General features: G+C 43.3%; 1 long non-coding RNA gene across 2 annotated transcripts in view; it reads right to left on the bottom strand.

Annotated features, from left to right (window-relative positions):
• Window positions 1-1,026: 1,026 nt before the first annotated feature.
• LOC118090707 (uncharacterized) overlaps window positions 1,027-9,939 on the bottom strand; it is a 19,202-nt gene continuing 10,289 nt past the window's right edge. Inside the window, exons 2-5 of one of the 2 annotated variants that reach the window (XR_009558276.1) lie at window positions 8,392-8,459; window positions 7,077-7,259; window positions 4,819-4,971; window positions 1,027-2,241 (exon numbers count right to left, since the gene is read on the bottom strand). This is a non-coding gene — a long non-coding RNA (uncharacterized LOC118090707). Of the gene's footprint in view, window positions 2,242-4,818; window positions 4,972-7,076; window positions 7,260-8,391; window positions 8,695-9,939 lie in introns of those variants that run through there. The other variant, XR_004693299.2, reaches the window with a different exon arrangement.

Here is a 9,939-nt window from a genome sequence, read left to right as displayed (position 1 = left end):
AACAGTGATGTCTTCTACGACTACATGTCGACTCAAAGTGAGTTTTGTTGAGTTAAATGAAGCTTACTCGCAGGTAAGTGGTAGCAGCCTAAGTTTTCCAATAATCTCCCATATACACAGAACAATGCCTCTCTGGTTCTAGAGATCAGCATTCAACTAAGTCCTATCTCAGCATCAGATCTGTGAAACCAAGTTTCAATGTTCCATCAGGAAAGACTGGCTTAGGCAGCTGGAATACCAAGTTGTGGATGAAAGGCAATGTTTACCTCCAGCCTATAAAATGAATCTGAAACAGACCCTAAGAAAGCAAGAAAAGCAATGACTCATTCTGTTAGCGCATTGGCGGCATCAATATTTGCGTATTTTTGCCTGCCATACACATTTTGGCATTTCTGTTGCCAACGAAGAGATAGAGTCCAACAACTGCCCTGCCCAGTCCTGCTGGAAGCAGGTAAGGCACGTTGGCAGAGTTCCTGCAGCGTGGGCACAGTCCTAAGATCCCTGCAGAGGGGCTCAGAAAATACTAGAGGAGCTTCTCCCATTGCATCACAGTGGAGGGGTTTAGTCCGGGTTCCTGCCACCACTAGTTCAAGCAACCTCAGTACACAGTCCGAAAACCAGTCCTTCAGCCAAAAGTAGCCTTTGCGGAAAGAGATCCGGAGGCTGACGGGTCCAGACGGCATGCGGACGCTGAGGCTGAAAAGGCAGTTTCCCTGTGAGCTGTCTCGCAGCAAGTAGGTCCCCACTGGCTCTTGCAGTAGCCTAGCATGGGCCTCATGAACAGACAAAGGGCCCCAGTAAAATCCACTGGCCTGCAGGAGGCCAAGCGACCGTTCCACCACTTCCCATTCATGATCATGAAATGCACGGTAGTGAGACAACAATCTGGTTGACGTTGGGCTAAAAGGAGATTCTTGGCTTTGCCTCTGTGAAGCGGAAAAGCTGCCGAGTTTGTTCATCTGCCTTCTCTCCGATCATCTCTCAGAGAGCCTGCAAATCACAGGAAGATGCCACCATTGTCTTTATATTCAGTCCTGCAACACACACGCACACACACACACACAATGAGAGGGTAAGTTTGGGGGCCTTGGGCAAAAGGGGTGAATTTAAGGTAAGCAATGGCATATGGAAGACAGAAGCGGCTGTATCTAAATACCACTGTAAAAATCAAACAAGTAGAAAGTTGGGGAGCACTAGTATGTAGTCACTAGTACAGTCATACCTCGGTTTAAGTACGTCTCGGTTTGAGTATTTTCAGTTTAAGTACTCCGCGAACCTGTCTGGAACGGATTAATCCACTTTCCATTACTTTCAATGGGAAAGTTCGCTTCAGGTTAAGTACAGACTCCCGGAACCAATTGTGTTTGTAAACCAAGGTACCACTGTATGTAGTTTATTTCCCTACCTCAGAAGTCCACACTTGCTTTGCAAACCTGGTGCCCTTCAGATGACTGGGGACAATTGGAGTTTAAGTCAAAAATATCTGAAGGGTACCAGGCTGGTGAAAGGAGCCATGTTAGTCTCTTGCAGCAAATGGCAGCAAAGAATGGTTATTTCAACATGGTTGCCTTCAGTGTTCTGGCATGACTAATCATAGTTATGAATTGTACCAAAATAGCTCGTAACTGCCCCACTCCCAGCTTTTGGCAGAATTTGAAGTTTCCACTATCCTTTGGAATTGTAACACACATTTCAGAATAATTTCTCTGCATTTCCAAGAACCATCAAACTTTTTTCTTAACGTCTCATGGTATAAAGAACTAAACAATAAAATACTTTATTAAAACTTATTTTCAGTGCCTTTAAAACTTCCAACTGCAGGTGCTGGAGACAAAAGGCACAGATTGCTTCTGAAACAGTAATAAATGAACTAGTGGGCCCACATTTATACTATTATTGTGTCACTTTAAAAAAATGAACTCAAAATGACCGACAAGCATTAAAAACAGATAGACCCAAGACTAAAAAACAACCTAATGCATAATATGCCAGATTTGCACTAAACAGCAGTAAAAGCAAGTTTAAAATGTGTGTGTTGCTCCAAGTAGTTTGTCCATACCTTTTAAAATGTAATTCTTGCTCTGAAGATATAGGTACTAGATTTGCAAAGAAGAGCAAACAACTTCTTCTTCTTTTTATAAAAAAAGTGTATGTTGCTTCAAACCAGGAAAGGATCTGGAGCTGCTTGCATGAAAGACTACCGCTTCCTTTACCCTCATTTTCCTTTCCTGCTTCCTGTACCTGCAAAAGCAATTAATTATTATTTTTATTTTAATACAGCTGTTTTGTGCAACAGCACTTCTGTGCAACAGTAACGTTTTAAAAATAAAAATACCGTGATAGTACCTTCAGTAACAACCAGTAAAAAAGAAAAGGCCACATCCTTTCCTTTGGGTTGATGGAAGTAAACAGTGTAGCAATAGAAAACCATCACCACACATTTAAATACATTGCGTTCATGGGCAAGTAGCATGTGATCTTACACTGGGTTTTCTCCCTTTATTGAGATTTATCTGTGGATTGGGAAAATCCAAATTTAGTGGGGAGAAGTAGTAGCTGTTACTAGGATGGGGATGCTGTGTGGACACCACAAAAATCAGAGAGAGAGAGACATACACCGGTTGCTTCAATCCACATTAAACTTCCATGTGGGTGAACCCTTAGGCTGGGATTTGGCAGACCAAGGTTCAAATTTCCACTGGGGACCTCAGTGTGTTATTGTCTCTCAACCTAACCTACCTCACAGGGTTGTTTTTAAGATACCGTATTTTTCCGTGTATAACACGACTCCATGTATAAGATGACCCCTATTTTTGGAGCCCTCAACAGTTGTTGAGTTTCTTTTGTAAGTTCGCTGAGCTGTTGAGCAGTTTTTCCGAGGATTCCCCCCCACCCTCTGGCTGATGGAACTGGTGCCGTAATACACCACATACTGGCACTCACCAAATACTCTTCCTAAGCTGGAAAGAGCGGGTAAGCAGCCTCCTCTCCAACATTTCTCTGCTACCCCAGCCCTTGCTTACTTAGCATATTAACCCTTGTAGAAGACGACCCTCAATTTATCACAAAAAATTCAGGGAAAAAATGTCATCTTATACATGGAAAAATGCGGTAAATTGTGCATGCATATAACACCTTGAGCTCCTTGAAGGAAGGTAGGCTATATGGGAGATGGATTAAAAAGGCAACAATGTGAGTCCATTAGCAATGCTGATGTAAAATTAAGAGAGAATCTCTGGAGAGGAATCTAAAGCAACATATTCATATCCTAAGATGAAGCACTGATGTTAGGGGAATGCTTTTGTGGGGCATCAAAAGAAGATTAGATAGACAGACAGCTTCTTTTATGGCTTTTGATGGTTCATGCCTACTCAAGGGCACTGCAAAGGTTGCAACTATTGCTCAGGGCAGAGTCTGAAATCAGTGTTCTCTGTGTGCACAGGCACACACCAAAGGATGGGGAACAGTTTGAATTGCAAAAAGCAAACTAGAGTGGTGATGAGTTGCAAAATCAGCCCAGATCCAACTTAAGACTAGTGCCACTTTGTATATTTGTAAATGAACAGATAGAAGTAGATCCTAAAACAAAATGTTGCAGTGTGAAAAGTTTGTGTTCACGATTCCTTCCAGCCACAGTTTTTTCCAGGATACTCCATTCTGTTGCCACCCCCTCCTTCCCCTCCCCCACTCCATGCGCACACTCAGCATCCTGTGACCACTGAACATGCTCCATCTTCACTGGGTTGAGTTTTTTCTCTCTTAGTTTTTCCCCTGAAGTTGCTTTGCATTTTTGCAAAGCATGGGTTTCCCCTGGCCTGCTGACATGAATGCAGCCGTTCTCCCCACCTCAAAAAGTTTCTTTGTACTTTTGCAAAACTTGGGTTTTCCCCCCAAGCCTCTTGCTATCTCCTATTTTGCCTACATAAGGATTGTGATTCTGAGAAAATGTTCCTTTTCACACACGGCAATAAAAACACAATTTCTCCAGTTTTCTCTCCTTATAAGGGAACTGACCTGGGATTGCATTAATTCTTGACGATGTGAAAAAAACGTTGCTGAAATTATGGAATTCAAGAGCAGAGAGAGAAATGCTATGCTCTGACCAAGCTGAAAATGCTGAGTAGACGTGGACTGCGCTGCAAAATCAGTTCCTGTCAAACAGTATCACTGGCACAAAGAACAGCATATATAAACTGGGACTTTTGCACTCCCCATTTGCTCTCCTGATTTTGGGGGCGGGGAGGCGGCGGGGAGAACTTGATACTACAAAGAGAAAAGTACAGTCATACCTCAGTTTAAGTATGCCTTGGTTTGAGTATTTTCAGTTTAAGTACTCTGCGGAACTGTCTGGAACGGATTAATCCACTTTCCATTACTTTCAATGGGAAAGTTCGCTTCAGGTTAAGTACGCTTCAGGTTAAGTACAGACTTCCGGAACCAATTGTGTTTGTAAACCGAGGTACCACTGTAACTCCCAAAGTCTCACTCTAGATTGGAGCAGAAATGAAATTTGCCAACAGAGAGGCATCTTATCACACAAAGATGATACTGAAAGTCCAAACCGAGCGTGAAGAATCTTAGCTAGCAAATTTGTTGTTCTGCACTGTTGCGTGTGTGTTGAGTTTTTATGTTGCTGTGCACCATCCTGATATTCTATGAGAGGGTAGTACATAAATACTTTTAAAAAAGTAAACAAATAGCAAAAATGATAAGAGGGCGAAAAATATAGAGGCTGCAAACACTGATAAGCGTAAGAGATACAGTACTAGGGGAGAAAGCAGCAAAGCAGAACAGGAGAGAACATGCATTATCAAGTACCTTGAAAGCAGTTCTTGGAAGTGTGCTGACTCAAATTCGTATCAGAGGTTCTTCCTGTTAACAGACTAGTCCGCTCCCCAACGAAGTAAAGCCATGAAGAGGGGCTGCCAGTCTATAATTAAACCACCAGAGAAAGCCTGTTATATCTTCACACTGATTAGAAAGGCAGAGAGAGAAAACGATAGCACCTCCAAATGCACGTTACCTTTTTTATTTAGTTAGCTTACAATTATTATAAATGAATTATATGATTGAAATAATCACATTTGCCAATCTTGCAATGTTATGAGACATTTGATTATAAGTATAAAACAGCAATGAAGATCTAATCATGGTTATTTGAGGCAGCAATCTGTTCTATATAACCACTTCAATCTCAGAATGGGGTCAGCTGTCCTTACAGAAAGATAAGCATGGGCTCCACACTTAAGGAAAGATACTACCTTTGACTTATTAATTTATGCCACTGGCACCAACTCACAAGGTAGGAATCTCTGGGTTATGCAGCAGTTCTGTGACGGAACAGGAACATTATAGGAATGTGTTGCCAATGCAGCCTAAGGAGGTTCATTTGTTTTATTTCTCAATCCGAACAAGATGGCAGGTGGTTTATTCATTAAAATGTTAAGTTTTGTGAATCTTAACATTCGAGTAACATTCGAGTAAAGCATTTGTATCTACTATTTTGGTTACAATGCAGCACTCCTCATCAGACTATATTGGACAACTATTTAATACCAAAAATAGTGCACCAAATTATGCCCTACACTCATTGTGACTGACCAGATTTTGTTACAAACTAAGTTATAAATGATGCTACTCTAGGCTTGCCATATGTCAGAAAAATTCATGACATGTCCTGGTTTTCGGGTGTAAAAATGGTGCCAGGGGGAATTTTGCTGAACCGTCAAAATGTCAGGGAAAACCCAGATGCATGAGAATGCAATGGAAGAAGCAGCGTAAACAGCTCAAAAAACTTAAAATCACTATTTTGCGGATAGGTTTTCCCCAAAAAGCTTTTTTTATTTTAAAAAAGCTCAATTTTACTTTTTGAATTTAACTGTTTGAAATATGGCAACCTGCCAGCTGCTCTTGAGAACATAGATATGTTCATATTCATTTGTCACCTGCTCTCAAAATACCAATATTATACCAAATAGATATAGTCTGAACTTCGTAAATCCATATGACCCCACTTTTTTCCACACAGGAACACAGAACATAGTAGCTGCAAATTATATATTTTACTAAGGGAGAACTCACTCAAAATTCGTGCCCAAGAAATCTCACCCTTCCCCTAACTCTTCCTACCATCTTGCCCCCACATTAATGGAACGGAAGCACTTTGGAGCACATAGAGCATATTTAGCCATTTTAGGAATGCAGATAAAATGACAAAAATACTGGCAATACAGCACATTTTAAGGAAAGGCAAAGCATGTTTTGAACAATGACTGCAATGGCACTTTCCCCATTTATGTTTCCCAATAAATTTTCTAAACCAAAAATCTGCAAGCATTTTAACTTCTCACAGGGGAGGTGCTCTAGTCCCTTGACTGTTTTTGTTGTCCTTTTCTGAACTTTCTCCAGCCCCACAAAACCCTTTTTGAGGTGTAGCATCCAGTAGACAGTATTCCAAATACTAAGCAGCATTATTAGGTAACTGTCCTCCTGCTCCAAACAATCTCATCCTTTGTGCCATATAATGCAAGTACTCAGGAGTGAGCAACATAAATATTAAGCATTCAGTGGTACCAGCTTACAGCCAAGAGCCTGCTAACAAATCCAGTATTACCATACATAGAAATTCCTATATTTCAAAATATAATTTGTTACAATGCTGCCTATATTACAGCACCTGCATTTTACAATTATTTTCAGATTACTTGGCAACTAAGTGCAGGCTTCCAAGTGACCAACAAACAAACCCTTGCTTTGAAAGAAGCAGATCATGTGTTTAAAATAGGGCATGGCAATATAAGATTAGGTAGTCATTTCTCAGGGATGTGTTTGGTACAAGATCCAGCACCGAGCACAGGACTGGATTAAAGGATCTCCAATGCCCCATCCGGTTCCAATTCTATGCTTTTCTAAGCTTTGAAGAAGAACATCAAGGGGCTCATAGTGAACTAGCCTGCGTTTAGCAAGCCTATTCCAAGTGGGAGCCCCTGAAGTGGTAGCACAATGGACAGAAGCGACACAAACTGTTCTAAGTCACATTGCAAAGACTTTAAAGCAACAATCAGATGCATACTTACTTAAGTGGCATATGTCTCAGTGAAGAAAGAGGACCCTACTTCCAAGTAAACATCTGGGGTAAGAAGACCAGGAAGAAGACCATTCAGAGGATGAAGAAAGTGGACACGGAGCAGGCTCTCTCACACTCTTTGTAATATTAGAACCCACAGCCATCCAATGAAGCTGAATGTTGGAATTGGCTCCTAAAAAGATGCAGCAATAACCACCAGCTTTAAAAGAGAGTTAGGCAAATCCATGAAAGATACAATGGTTATTATATCCAATGCCAAAGGCAGAGCCCCACTTAATAGGAGTCACAAGTGGGGGGTATCTCTTGCACTCAGGTCCTACTTGTTGTGAGCTTCCCATAAGCATCTGGTTGGCTACTGCGAGAACAGGGGGCTGGACCAGACTGGTCTTGGGCCTGATCCTGCAGGGGCTCTTCTTGATTGGGCAATTGCCACCAGATTTCTACAGCTTTCTAGGGTTGGCTGCTCTAAATCAAGTCCGGACTTCTAAATCAAGGGCACGGTGTTTGCAACACCAACATCTGTTCTTGTTTAACTACTTTTGCAGTCTCTCTTCATATCCAGGAGCTATTAAAAAAGGCTTTGAGGTTAGCCACGGTTTCCTTCCCGAGATGTGACTCAAATAACCCGTTTGAAGCAGGCAGGGGTAACTAACAGCACAGCTTTCCATCGGGAGGGGGGGGGAGAGAGAAGGGGGAGGGGACTAGGTCTCTTTCCACCGCACGGTTCCCGCCGCCAGATTAGCTCGCAGGAACATCCCCAACTAATTGGTCCCAGATGCGGATCCTTCCGCGGCATTCCTGGCAGCCGAGCGCTTTGTTTGCGGGGCTCGCGGCTGCCTTCGAGCGCGGGAGGAGAGCCGGGCGCACCGTTTGCGTGCTTCGGCAGCTATCCGAAAGCCTTGCGCGGGGAAACAACAGCAACACTTAGGAGAACGGCCAGTTTTTTCAGTTATAGATATAGGGCTGGATCCAGACTAAGTCCATTGAACTTAGGTCCCAGTCAGGATTTAACATCAGCATCTTCTATTTCAAGGAGAGCCAAAGTTAACTTGCTTGCACCAGGGTCCTAAGCACAGCTACTCTCTAGTAAGTCTTATGAATTAGGGATTCCTCCCAGGTAAGTGGGGTTAGGTTTGCAGCTTCAGTCTGGCTCTCTTACCTTCATGACGTCGGTGGCTTAACTGGTAGGGGAACCAGATATTCCCTATACCCCCCCAAAAAACCCCTCCGCTTCCAGTCGACCCCCCCCTTCCCGGTCTTCCCTGAAGCAGCTCAAAAAAACAAAAGGAACTTTGCATACTTACGGTACTTCATTGCACTTTGCTACAAAGCAGGGAAATCTTTTCGTTGGCTTTCCTCTTGCTGGAGAACCCTGAAAGGTTTCTGCATGGAGAAAGAAATGTACTCAATTTGCAAAACTGCGAACGCCTCTCTTTGGCTGTTTAATGGGGGGTAAATCCCCACCAAACCTCTCAGTGAAGGATAGGAGAGAAAAGTCCCGCCCGCCCCCCAATCGAGTATTAAAAAATAAGACAAGGAACCAAGTGAAGAGTAAGATTTGGGAACTGCGGAGCTCTTCCGAGCGAGAGCAACGCGCAGCTCCAGCTCCAGGCGCGCGGGCTTCCCGGCGGAGGTGGGGGGGGGCAGCAGTTTTGCAGCGCGTCGCGTGCGGGAAACTCGCGCGCTGCCCAAGGAACCGGCCTCAAAGTTCCTCATTCCAGGAATAGGCACTTAAGGAACAACTCGCAATTGCCCCCCTTATTCAGAAACGCAGAGAAGGGGCGGGGGTTCTTCCCTACTCCGCTTCTTCTCCCCGCCCGTGTGACGCAACAGAAGGTGCCTATTAATGCAAAATCAAAAGAACATGTTCGAAATGAGGGGGAATGCTTGCATTAATGACCGCCAGTTGATAATTAGCATTTCCACTGCACGGATTTCGGCGCAGAAGCAGCAGGGCCCGTCTAGAGTTCCAGCCCCATCTGAGAAACTTCCATTAATTTTGTACATTGCATAGTTCTCTTGTTCGGCCATTCCTCCCAGGAGCTCAAGGTAACATACACTAGGGTCTCCCTCTCTCCCTCCCTCCCTCCTTATTTATTAAAAGCACACACACACAACACTTTATCATCTTCACAAGGATCCTGTGTTAAGTGAAGAGAGAGCAATTGGCCCAGAGCCACCTGTCCTAGTGCCTGGTGCTCTTGTGCACTTGAGGCTGCTACAGAGCGTGGCAAGCAAAATCCTACAAGCCACAAAAGCAAATTTAATGCCAAGGATTAGAAAACTGGTAGCTGGTTGCTTGTTTGCTTTTTAATGATTCAGTCGATAAATTAATTCAGTTTAAATACATTTATTAACTACTCTGTATTTTTAGCGCACATTTTTATCCCACCTTTCAAGGGTTTTTGTTTAAATGCTCAACGGCGGGCTTCCAACATACTTAAAAAACAACACACAACAACTTAAGCATCCCTTAAAACAGGGGTCCCCAAACTAAGGCCTGGGGGCCGGATGCGGCCCAATCACCTTCTAAATTCGGCCCACAGACAGTCCAGGAACCAGCATGTTTTTATATGAGTAGAATGTGTGCTTTGATTTAAAATACATCTCTGGGTTATTTGTGGGGCCTGCCTGGTGTTTTTACATGAGTAGAATGTGTCCTTTTATTTAAAATGCATCTCTAGGTTATTTGTGGGGCATAGGAATTTGTTCAGATTTTCCCCCAAAATATAGTCCGCCCCCCCCAAGGTCTGAGGGACAGTGGACCGGCCCCCTGCTGAAAAAGTTTGCTGACCCCTGCCTTAAAACAAGTGATCAGTAAAATCTCAAGCATGCAGAGCAGCGGCAGGACA

The sequence above is a fragment of the Zootoca vivipara genome, chromosome 10, assembly GCF_963506605.1.
Source record: "Zootoca vivipara chromosome 10, rZooViv1.1, whole genome shotgun sequence".
NCBI classification, from domain to species: Eukaryota; Metazoa; Chordata; class Lepidosauria; order Squamata; family Lacertidae; genus Zootoca; species Zootoca vivipara.
Note: the sequence above shows the minus strand (reverse complement) of the source record. Positions and strands in the feature narration are given on the sequence as shown.